Source organism: Silene latifolia, chromosome 6 (assembly GCF_048544455.1).
Source record: "Silene latifolia isolate original U9 population chromosome 6, ASM4854445v1, whole genome shotgun sequence".
NCBI lineage: Eukaryota > Viridiplantae > Streptophyta > Magnoliopsida > Caryophyllales > Caryophyllaceae > Silene > Silene latifolia.
This window is the reverse complement of record NC_133531.1, coordinates 13,724,938-13,735,926: the sequence shown is the minus strand read 5'-3', so window position 1 is coordinate 13,735,926 and position 10,989 is coordinate 13,724,938. Positions and strand designations below refer to the sequence as shown.

The following is a 10,989-nucleotide window of genomic DNA, read 5'->3' as shown; positions in this document are numbered from 1 at the left end:
AAATAAGAATAATAATATTAATGTTGAAATAAAAATAAATTATTATAATAACAATGATAACAATAAGAATATAAAATAAGAATAATAATATTAATGTTGAAATAAACTAATCTGAACTGAACTAAACTGATCTGAACTGAACTGAACTGGACTGAATGAAGCTGAACTGAACTGAACTGAACTTATTAGAGCTGAACTAAACTGAACTTATTAAAACTCAAATTAAGTCCAAAAGAACATAGCCTAAGTCAACCAACTAGATAATGATCGAAAGCAATATTATTTAATTATTCAACAAGATATTTAAAAATACTTAAAATATAATATTGGATAAAAATATTATTCCAAAATGCAAATTTGAAGATTACTATAAGAATAACATGAATTGTGATATACCGTATATAGAAATAATAATCGGATTGTTAAGGTAAGAATGAGGAGAAGCGTCGGCTCAACCCTACAAAAGGTAGAGAAGAGGCGTGGGAGTAATCTTATCGAAGATCATTATAATTGACGATTATTCTAAATTTTATTTTTTTAAAGATAAAATGATTATGAATATTGCATGTTATTCAGACAACAAATGATTATAGTTTTTAATGAAATTTTCATTTCGTTCTAGTAAGATTTTTGTACTTCATTTTTGTCACAACCACTCAACCACCCACACCCATTTCCTCATTAGACATTTAGAATTTGTGCCACAAGGGAGGACTTGCACGACAACACGAGCTCCCATTGCCTTCTTCAATTAAAAAAAAAATTATTTTCCACATCTACGAATCATGAATCGAACATTGGACAAACTTTCTTAAAATTGACGATTATTCTAAATTTTAATTAAGATTTGTAGTTGTAATTGACGATTATTCTAAATTTTATCCCACATCTACGACAACACGAGCTCCCATTGCCTTCTTCAACACGATCATTATAATTGACGATTATTCTAAATTTTAATTAAGATTTGTAGTTGTAAGCACCTCTAAATATCTAATGGTTATTACACGATATCAGTGTAAATTCTTCCTAAAAGTTCCGGTTTATATTTTACCCTCATCTACGAATCATGAATCGAACATTGGACAAACTTTCTTAAAATTAAAGAGACAAAATCCTATTAATTTATCATCCCATGCATACAAAGTTTATAAAACTGAAATAACTTGAGGCATTTCCACTTGATAATGCCTTTATTATTGTACATAATATACTCCTTAATACTCTCAATCACTGAGGAAAACAAATCAACAAACTCATTCTTTAACATCAACAAAGATTTGCTCTCCACCTTGACTTTTCCTTGTCCTATTGCCAACCTGCTTTCCATCTGTAAAATAACATAATTACACGTCGTTATTGCCCACCTATGCACATCCAAAAGGAGAACATCATCCTCTTATTTTTTTCACTCTCCATCTCAAATTTTGACACATCATAGTATCTTTCATCTCACTCATTTTCTCTTTTCTCCATCCTCTTCTTAAAACTCTTCTCATATTTTTTCCACATTAAAGAGGATCCTCATATTCCTCCTCTTTCAACCTTTTGTTAACAAAAAATAAAAAAAGAAACAAATTACATTCTACATGGTAGATGATGGTGGACTAATGGGCACAAGGGCCAATGTTGTACATCCTCTAAAAGGAGTTAAGGGTACTTTAAGGACCCGAATTATACACAAATCTAGTTATAAGGACCTAACATTTGAAAGACAAGCTTTAAGGACCTACTATTCATTTCCGTTAACTTTCCATCCACTATTTTGTTACTTCTCATCCTAATTCCTGGAAGTAATTTGTTGGCAATTTGGCATGTTACTATATTTTACTTAATAATTGTGGATAGTAAATACATACCTCCTATGTCTCAATTATTTACGTCGTTTCATATTTTTATGGAATATTTTAATTAAATGTAAATAAATTATTAAGATGGAGAAAAAAACACCTTATAATCATTTTTCTCTCTTTTTTATCATGATTCATTTCTTTACTAATCTAGAAATGACTCGGCACAACCCTTACTAATCTAGAAATGACTCCACCCTAAACTACCTAAGGAGTAATTGTGATTTTGCAAAAGATCGAATAATTGACCCGATCGAAATTGCCTCAAAACGGTCAAAAGAGATCCGAAATAACACAATATTGATGCCTTCTTTTCCTCGTTCCCTCGCTCAATTTTATATGTTCCAATTTAAGTGGCTAACGTTTTGTTTTTTTTTTGTGTGTGGGTGTCTGAACGTGTCTCCTTTTCCCTTTTGTATTCATTTTTAATCTTCCAATTTTATTTGTATATTAATTTAAGTTACTATTGTGTTGATTCAAAAAAAAATGTTTTTACTATGCTACATAGTAACACTTAATAGGACTATTATTCTACGGAGTATTATTTAAGACAGAATAATATTCGTTTTAATAGTAAAACGGGTTTGATATCATCGCATATGGGCATATGAGACAAAACTTGTACTTTTTTTATGCATTCTGTTTTTTTTTCCGTACTCATCCCACATGAGCATATTTCACCCGTCTTAAGCTTAGACTAGACTGATATATCTCCATGTTAAATAAAAATTTGTGTACCCATTTCAAATATGACATGTACAAACAGTAATATAAATCAATGGAGTATTATACTATATTGATGGCGAATGTACCCATTTCAAGTATGATTGACATATGTACCCATTTCTTAAAAAGAATAATTGTGAAAAGTAAAAAAATGGAATTTTTTGGGTAATTAATTCTTTTTTCTAGACTTGGTTCCACGCATGCATGTCACTGTGGTGGACTACAAACAGAAATTGTAACAGACGTTAACAAGAGGTCCTCAAAGCTCCACAAAAAATATTGAGGTCGTTAAACCTCTCAAGTTCAATAATTAAGGTCCTTACATTATAGTTTACTCCCTCTAAAAGTAGAGGAAGTCTTCCTCTTCCTCCTTCAAAGAGGACATACAATATTGGTTCCACATTGAAGAGGACATCCTCTTAGATGAAAGAGAGTACTAAGAGGATGGTACTTCCTCTTCAATGTGGATGAATCTTCATTTCCAGAAAAAAATATCCCACTTAAAGTATTTAAAATAATATTTCCTCAATCACAATTATTTATTTACTCTTATTCTATTTTAGCGTGTATTATTTATTTATTTATTTATAAATAACCAATTTCCATATACCTTAGCTTATGGCCTTCAAATCGCGTATATTGATTTAGCCATTTTCTTATTAGAATGACCGACTCATAATATAAAAGGATTGGTCTCACATCATAAATAATACTCCAAAAAATTCTTTTAAAGAGGCTTGATCTTGAGAATTGAAACTCTTGAATTTTTACCAAAGTTTAGCAAGTGAAGTAGTGAACTATACCTTCACAGTCAGTCAGTCACTCTCAAACTTTCATCTTACGTAAAACTATTCAAAATATTATTGCAAAATTATAAAAAAATACATCTCGCTGTTTCATAAATAATTTTCTAAACCATATATTTTTTATGCTCCATTTATTCTAAATTATCGTCATCGTTCATCATTTTAATTTTAATTTTAACACTAGTAATCAAAACAACGGTGCAACTTTATTTTAATCTTTATTAATATCTCTCCATGGATATGAAAAATTATGCATGAAAAATTAACCAATCTTGAATCTAGTAAAGGGGACGTAGCATGCAGTCAAGTAGTCAACTATGCATGCAAAATTAACGAGATTATTATTCTCCAGTACGTACGTCACACAATCTCGTTTGCATGTATGTGCTATATAATCATATAATATAAATATATAATAATCCGACTAAAAGAAGAGCTTACAATGATGATGATGATGATTAGTAAGGAGGAGGAGGAGGAGGAGAAGCGTAGGCATAGGGAGGTGATTTCACCGGGGGAGATTTGTAGACTGGTGGAGGCTTGTGGTAAACTGGAGTGGGTGGTGAGTACACTGGTGGAGATTTGTATCTTTGGAGCGGGTGGTGAGTACACCGGTGGAGGCTTGTGGTAAATCGGTGCGGGTGGTGAGTACACTTTGGTGGAGGCTTGTGATAAATCGGGGTGGGTGGTGAGTACACTGGAGGAGATTTGTACACTGGAGCAGGTGGTGAGTACACTGGAGCGGGTGGTGAGTATACTTTCGACGATTTATAATAAATCGCGTGGGTGGTGACTCGGTGAGTCCCCAGCTGATGGCCATCCAGTTTGGTGGGGAATAACTGCGGTGTGGGGTTGTGTGTACTTGCGAACGAGTGGTGGGTAGTATTTGTGCACAGGTGGCGGCTTGTAAACCGGGGTCTCTGGGGTTGGTTGTGGCCATGGAGTTTGGGTAGTAACCAAGGGGGAAGACCGGTGGTACTTGTTGTTGGTGTAATCGAAGAAGTAACAATGAAAAGCAAGAAAACCAGAATAGAAATAACCCGATTAGTAGTGTCGTGGTAAGGGAGCCACTGCCTTGAAAACTATATTCCGGTACGACCGTGGTGGCGATCAGCTAGTGCCGGTAGTTCCCCAAGGATAACACTACAGTCTCCAACTCAGTTTCGCCCACTCGGAACTGTGAGACTTGGAACGATAGAAAGTATTTCTTTACCCAGAAATTAGAGAGGAGAATAGAAGAGAAGAGAAGATGTTGTTGTGTATTGAATACTGAAGAATGTTGATCTATTTATAGCAAAATAGATCAACGAGTCACTGTCAAGAGCAGGTCCACTGAAGCATAAATAATGCGGATTTACACAAAGGGAAGGGAGTCTGCTGCAAGATTAATGTGACTCCACGAGCGAATGGCCACTAAACCGAGAAGTGCGAAGATTAGCGGCTCCACCAGCGATCGAGTAGACTCCCAACAACAAGATTGACAAGGTGACACTTCAGTCCAAAACAAAAAACGGTTCTGGCCCAAAAAGATAGGCAAAGCCCGCCGCAGGCGATTGCCAAATCCCAAATCCCGAATCCCGAATCCCGAATCCCGAATCCCGAATCCCGAATCACGAATCCGGATCCGGGCCGGGCCGGGCTCGGGCTCGGGCACGGGCACGCGCGCGCGCGCGTGTGCGAGCTGAATTAAGCACCTCGCAAAGCTTCCACAAAAGCCTCCCATGACCCACTAGTGATATGGTAAAGAGTGTGGTCATATATAAACACAACACAAACACTATTCCTCACCAATGTGGGACAAAATGGAAAAAGGACTATGCTCAAATAAGCCCCTATTTCCAACAATCCCCCACTAGGGGCGCCAGAGAGAAAGAAAAAGAATTCCTGGGTAAAGGAAGGATTGGATACTTAGGTATCAATATCTTTCGATTTGAATTGACACTTTAGTGAAATGAGGAAACAACTTACTTACAAATGAGAGAATATCTTGCGATTTGAATTCCTAGCTGAGCTTCGGTCGATACCCCCCACAACACATATCATACCTTCAGATTTAGATCGTTCCGCGAAAGTGCAACGCGCTCTTTTAGAGTTATGCGTTTACCTCGGTACTGATAGATGTGTTCAGAAGACTTCTCATAGTCTAATGATCGTTACACCTACGTAGGTGACTCAAGTGCTTCTCAATAGCACTTCTCACATGAGTCATTAAGGACCTAAGTCCAACCTGGTGTATGATTCATCAAATGCGTCTCAAAAGCACCACCATTAAGGCTATGAATCATACAACGTCATATGAATATAAGCTTTAGACCTAGTCAAGTCTCACTCTTGACCTAAGGACTTAAGCCCCATTCCCCTCGACGTATCAACGACTAGTCTCCTAGCCAGCCCTTTAGTAAAGGGATCAGCAAGATTGTTTTCGGACTTCACATAGTTCAAAGCAATCACTCCATTGTTTTGGAGTTGTTTAACTGCAGCGTGTCTTATTCGAATATGTCTCTTTTTCGAATTGTAGACACTTTCTTTGCAACACCAATTCTTTCTGCGAGTCACAAATGCGGGGAGACCGGTGTTAGTCGTCCGCCCCATACTTGGTATATCAGCTAAAAGGTTTTTCAACCATTCAGCCTCTTGCCCTGCCAACTCAAGAGCTATGAACTCAGATTCCATGGTAGAGCGTGCAATACAAGTCTGTTTAGAAGACTTCCACGATATAGCACCTCCACCCATGGTAAAGACATAACCACTAGTAGAACAGATCTCATCGTTACCTCGCAACCCAGATTAGCATCACAAGATCCCTCTAACACAAAGGAAAATTACTATAATGCAAACATAAGTCAATTGTTCCCTTCGTGTATTTTAGTAAACGACGAAGAGCATTCCAGTGTTCATTGCTAGGGTTATGTGTATAACGACTCGCCTACTAACCGCATAAGCAATATCCGGTCGAGTACAGTTCATTAAAAACATCACACTACCTAGGATTTTAGCATACTCTTCTTGGGAAACACTATTGCCCAAGTTTTTACACAATGCTACACTAGAATCACAGGTGTTACGCAGGCACATCATCAAAGCAGTTAAACTTTTTCAACACTTTTTCAACATAATGAGATTGACTTAGACAGATTCCATTGGAGTTTCGGATGACCTTAACTCCTAGGATAACATCAGCTTCTCCTAAGTCCTTCATCTCAAACTGTGATGACAAAAAATCTTTGGTTCTAATAATTACCTCTAAATTATTACCAAGTATTAACATGTCATCAACATAAAGGCATATGAGCACACAATCAGATTCTATTACCTTTGAATAAACACATGAATCAGAATGGTTAACCTCATAGCCATTACTTATTAAAGTGTTGTTAAATTTCTCATACCACTGTTTAGGTGCTTGTTTCAGTCCATAAAGAGACTTGTTCAGTTTACACACTTTACTCTCTTGACCCTCAATCACAAACCCTCCAGGTTGAGACATGTAGACCTCTTCCCTTAGTTCACCATTCAAAAAGCGCTTTTAACATCCATCCGATGTATAATAAGGTTATGAATAGCGACTAAGGCGACAAGAGTCCTAATAGTCGAGATTTTGGTCACAGGAGAGTAAGTATCAAAATAATCAATACCCTTCTTTTGTGTAAAGCCTCTAACTACAAGTCTAGCTTTGAACCTCTCTATTGTACCGTCAGGTCTCATTTTCCTTTTAAAGATCCATTTACTTGTAATGGGTTTACTACCTTTAGGTAAGTCACTCAACTTCCAAGTTTGATTTGACATAATAGAGTCAAGTTCATTTTTAATAGCATCTTTCCAAAAATTAGCATCAATGGATTTCATTGCCTCACTATACGTTTTTGGGTCATCTTCTATTAAAAAGGTGAAACAAATTCATCACTAGCACACACAAAGTGTATCCATGTTCGACAAAGAAAGTTGAAACAAAATCAGCTCCAAAGTTCTTTGGACATCTAGGTCTCTTACTCCTTCTAGGTTCAAAGATCATGATCACTAGAAGAGCTACTACTAGCATGTGAAGAGATATCAACAGATGTAAAAGGTAAACTAGGAGATGAATCAACATTCTTCTCAGTAATGGAAAAACATGCTCAAAAAACACAAAGATCTCTAGCTTCGGATATAGAACGATCACTTAAAGACATGAATCTATAAGCAGAACTATTTTGAGCATAACCTATAAAAACACAATCATAGGTCTTTGGTCCAACAGTAGGTCTCCTAAAATCAGGTAAGCCCACTTTAGCCAAACACCCCCACACTCTAAGGTAACTTAGGTTAGGAGGATAGCCCTTCCATATCTCATAGGGTGTCTTGTCAATTTTCTTATGAGGTACACGGTTAAGAATGTGACAAGCAGAAAGTATTGCTTCCCCCACATGTCGTCGAGATAGGCCGAACTTAAAAGCATAGCATTCATCATCTCTTTTAAGGTTCTATTTTTCCGTTCAGCTACACCGTTGGACTGAGGTAAGTAAGGTGGACTAGTCTCATGTATTAAACCATTAGCAGCACAAAAGTCGGCTAGATAAGTAGATTTATACTCACCACCTCTATCAGACCTTACCCTTTTAATTTTCCTGTCGAGTTGATTTTCGACTTCATTTTTAAAGTTTATAAACGATTGTTCTGCTTCATCTTTAGTCTTAAGCAGATAGACACGGGTGTACCTTGAACAATCGTCTATAAAGGTGACATAATAATTCTTTCCACCTCTCGCTTGCAATATTTTTGAAGTCACCAGTGTCGGAGTGAATTAACTCAAGAAGACTCGTATTCCTAGTTGTGACAGGTTTACTAGGTTTCTTTGTGAATTTAGCTTCAACACAGCTAACACATTTAGAGAATTCTTGACTCGTCAAACTTGGAATTAAACTCATAGTTCTAAGTTTTTTAATATAGTCAACATTCACATGACCTAATCTACCATGCCAAACATCAATAGACTCGGCGATATAAGCGTAAGTAGATGCAATATTATTAAAAATCAATCGAGTTCAACACAAAAAGACCCCCCACATGATAACCCTTGCCCACAAATTCCCCATTACGCGACATTACCACCTTGTCGGCCTCAAACACAAGCTTCAACCCACTTTGTTTAATAAGGCACTGACACAAGGTTTCGACGTAACGAGGGAACAAACAAAACATTATTTACAGCAAGTGTTTTCCCCGAGGTGAGTTTGAGAAAGATCTTGCCTTTGCCTTTGATCGGTGCGGATGAAGAGTTACCCATAAAAACGCAACCCCCATCGCCTACTTCCTCGAACTCGCAAAATAACCCCTTATCGGCCACAGAGGGTGTCGGGAAGCGCCGGTGTCCAAGACCCATTCAAGAACATTACCCACCAAATTAGCTTCCACAACCACAAAGCAGAATGATGTCATCGATTCTGACATTGGCTTCATTAGTTTTCTTTTCGGAGCATTGGTAGGCTTTGTGCCCAGGTTTTCCGCAAACATAGCGGATAAAAGGACCCTTAGCGTGTTTCAATCTTAGGAACCGGTTTGGAGTGCTTCCCTGGACCATTCTTCTTGGCCCGACCCTGGTTCTTACCCCGACCAACCTTAGCCTTACCCTTACCCTTGAACTTCTCGATAAGACGGACCACCGGACTCAACCAGTTAGCATCAACAAAGATCGCTTCTGTTTTAACCGATTGACTAACGAGTTTGTCTTTAAGGCGATTTGCCTCTTCGGTCCTCATGTGTCCTACTAGTTCTTGGAGAGACAGTCTTTTTCTTATGTTTAAGGTGGTTCCTATAGTCGACCGGGAGGGAGGGAATTTCTCTAACAAGACATTAGCCACAAAAATGTTATCTAATTTCATACCCTCATTAACAACATCAAGACAAAGGTTCTCATAAATATGAACTTGTTCCATGATGGGTTTTCCGTCAACCATCTGAAATTGTAGCCACTTTCCCACAACATATTTCTTTTTACCCGCATCGTCAGCCCCATATTTTTTCTCTAGCAATTCCCATATGGTTTTAGCAGACTTATGAACCATAAACAGTCAAAAAGGGTGTCGGACATGTTGTTTAGTAGTCGGCATCTAACAAGTTTATTGTCCTTATCATATTTCTTAATATCCTCTTCGTTTGACTTAACAACCGATTTAGGCGGGGTGAGTTCTCTACGGTGTCATAATAACGACACGATAAACGGGAGCGGGCGGGTCACTAAACAACACATAATCAATTTCCGATTGTTCGAAAAACATCGGCAGCTTTTGTGACCAACGCTTATAATTATGACCGTTCGCCTCAAGTTTAGTCAAGTCGGGAATGGTTTTCGCTAAAACAGACGACATTGTTACAAAGAAACAAACAACAATGATATATAGTTTTCAAATTGTTGGTGTAATCGAAGAAGTAACAATGAAAAGCAAGAAAACCGAAATAGAAATAACCCGATTAGTAGTGTCGTGGTAAGGAGCCACCGCCTTGAAAACTATATTCCTAATGACGACCGTGGTGGCGATCGCCTAGTGCCGTAGTTCCCCAAGGATAACACTACGAGTCTCTCAACTCGCCGCCACTCGGAATCGTGAGACTTGGAACGATAGAAAGTATTTCTTTACCCAGAAATTAGAGAGGAGAATAGAAGAGAAGAGAAGATGTTGTTGTGTATTGAATACTGAAGAATGTTGATCTATTTATAGCAAAATAGATCAACGAGTCAGGTAGACTCCCACAACAGTCAGCATTGACAGTGACACTTCAGTCCAAAACAAAAAACGGTTCTGGCCCAAAAAGATAGGCAAAGCCCGCCATTCCCAATTCCCAATTCCCAAATCCCAAATCACGAATCCGGATCCGGCCGGCCGGCTCGGGCTCAAGACGGCACGACACACACAAGGCATGTGGAAATGTGCGAGGCATTAAGACCTCGCAAAGCTTCCACAAAAGCCTCCCATGACCCACTAGTGATATGGTAAAGAGTGTGGTCATATATAAACACAACACAAACACTATTCCTCACCAATGTGGGACAAAATGGAAAAAGGACTATGCTCAAATAAGCCCCTATTTCCAACACTTGTGGTCGGCTGTAGTAAAGGACACAAATGACACTAGTAAAGTGACAATTAGAGGAGAAAGGCCAAAGTTAGCCATATTTAGAAGTAAGAAGATATGGTTGTCTTGTGTTTAAAGCTTGCTCTCCGTAACTCCTTTATATAAGGAGAACCCAAGGAGTGGTATGTCTTCGACGTTGAAAATTCGTCTGAATACTTTGCAAGAAATTTTTACGAGAGGACGTCCTCCCTATACTCAAATAATTATTGTCTTTGCTTTGCGATGACGCTAATCTCATGTTCTCGCGACCTCTCACAAAAAGGAGAGGACAAGGGGCGTCCCCACGTGTCTTCCCACTCATCTCTCAATGGATATTTTGTGAGAGGAAACGGTATCCGTCACAAGCTTGTGACGAATATCGCCGTCACAAATGAGAATTTGTGATACTCAAATGAGGATTTTATAATATATTTAATTTCTATTTTGGTGCTCCTGTTTTGTGTGTTGTGTGTAGTGTGTGCAGAGAGAGGACGTATGTAAGGATGCAAGTATTTCCT

The 10,989-nt window shown here is 38.0% G+C and overlaps 1 long non-coding RNA gene across 1 annotated transcript; it reads right to left on the bottom strand.

Annotated features, from left to right (window-relative positions):
* Nucleotides 1-1,101: 1,101 nt before the first annotated feature.
* LOC141586404 (uncharacterized) lies at nt 1,102-4,365 on the bottom strand. The gene is made up of 3 exons (XR_012519517.1): nt 4,118-4,365; nt 3,824-3,970; nt 1,102-1,330 (listed from the first exon to the last, which is right to left on the bottom strand). It is a non-coding gene; the product is annotated as an uncharacterized LOC141586404 (long non-coding RNA).
* Nucleotides 4,366-10,989: the final 6,624 nt, after the last annotated feature.